This window comes from Quercus lobata, chromosome 4 (assembly GCF_001633185.2).
Source record: "Quercus lobata isolate SW786 chromosome 4, ValleyOak3.0 Primary Assembly, whole genome shotgun sequence".
Classification (NCBI taxonomy): Eukaryota; Viridiplantae; Streptophyta; class Magnoliopsida; order Fagales; family Fagaceae; genus Quercus; species Quercus lobata.
This window is the reverse complement of record NC_044907.1, coordinates 91,635,390-91,636,729: the sequence shown is the minus strand read 5'-3', so window position 1 is coordinate 91,636,729 and position 1,340 is coordinate 91,635,390. Positions and strand designations below refer to the sequence as shown.

The following is a 1,340-nucleotide window of genomic DNA, read 5'->3' as shown; positions in this document are numbered from 1 at the left end:
CGTCCAGATGAGATTGACAGATCAAGGGGGTTGTACCGTTTTGCTAGTCGAAGTCCCCTGTTGAAGATTATCTTTGAGACCCCAGACTCAAATAGAGACTGGAAGAGTTGCTACTTCTTCCTGGAGGGTGACAGATGGATGAACCGTCCAGGAGAGACGGAGTACATGCCCGTCGATACAACTTGGGGAATAATAAACCAATTACGTATACATCCGTCTTACTTGTCCTTTTTTACATATCCGTACACTTTTATGTGCGTATTTTGACCGTCTGTCTTTGCAGGTAGACAGCGTCCGCAGGTTAGCCTCGAGGAATTTAGTTTCCTTGAAGAGATTTGCAGAAAAACTAGGCCGGAGGAAAGGACCTGGGCTAAGTTAGTGAATCCAAAGACAATACACTGGTATTGTGACGGTCCAGAACCTACCCGTGAGGCCATTGCATACGACGAAAGAATACACAAACGTGAGTCCGTCTACTTTTACCCTTGAAATTGAAATTTTATTTTTGAGAAAATATCATCATCCGTCCTGTATTGCAGAAATGGACGACGCCAAGAGAAGGGCCATGATAAAATCTCTAGCCGTCGAGCAAAAGAAGACGGGTGAGATCGTTGTTCCCAGTGTGCCGGGGTCATCGGGTAAGAGGAAGCAGCCACCAAAGTCCGACCGTCCACTCAAGCAGCCAAAGGTGTCAATGGAGCCCGTAGTGGGCTTGATGGCTGAGGGCCCTAAGGCCGTCACCCAAGTTAAACACGGGGCCGGTAAGGGCCTAATGCATGCTCCACCCGTCAGCGAGGAGAAGCCCCCTCCCCTTCTCCGTGACGACTCGAAGTTCGCTTTGGAGAAGCTTACGTCCATACTTTCTGCAGAGGATTATGAGGATCTGGGGAATCACTCGACGGAGGCGATGGGGGAGACGGGGTTATTTGCCGTCGGACAGGTAACTTTCCTTATCCTTCAGTTTATGTCCGTCCACTCCCTAGTTTCATTTTTGACACTTCTAATTTTGTCTATTTCAGTCCTTGGTTATGATGAAGGGCTTGATGGACCGTTGCCTCAACCGTGAAGCGGCTCTGGAACGGGTACGGTCAAAACTTGGGCAGACGGAAGAGGAGCTTAGCCAGCTGCACAAGTGGAAGGCCACGATGGAGCAGAAGTTCGAACTCTCTGAGAAGACGAGAAAAGAACTTGAACAGAAGACGGAGGAGGCTGGGAAGGCCTTGAAGGTTAAAGCAAACGAGTTGAAGGATCTGAAGAAAAAGCTCCGTCATGCACGGGATGACGCCGTCAGCGAATATCGCGACTCCGAGTCTTTGTTGAAGGAGCTGGGAGGATCGTTC

General features: G+C 49.5%; 1 long non-coding RNA gene across 1 annotated transcript; it reads left to right on the top strand.

Moving 5' to 3' along the window:
• Positions 1–895: 895 nt before the first annotated feature.
• LOC115984413 lies at positions 896–1,095 on the top strand. Its single transcript, XR_004090538.1, has 2 exons — positions 896–940; positions 1,020–1,095. It is a non-coding gene; the product is annotated as an uncharacterized LOC115984413 (long non-coding RNA).
• Positions 1,096–1,340: the final 245 nt, after the last annotated feature.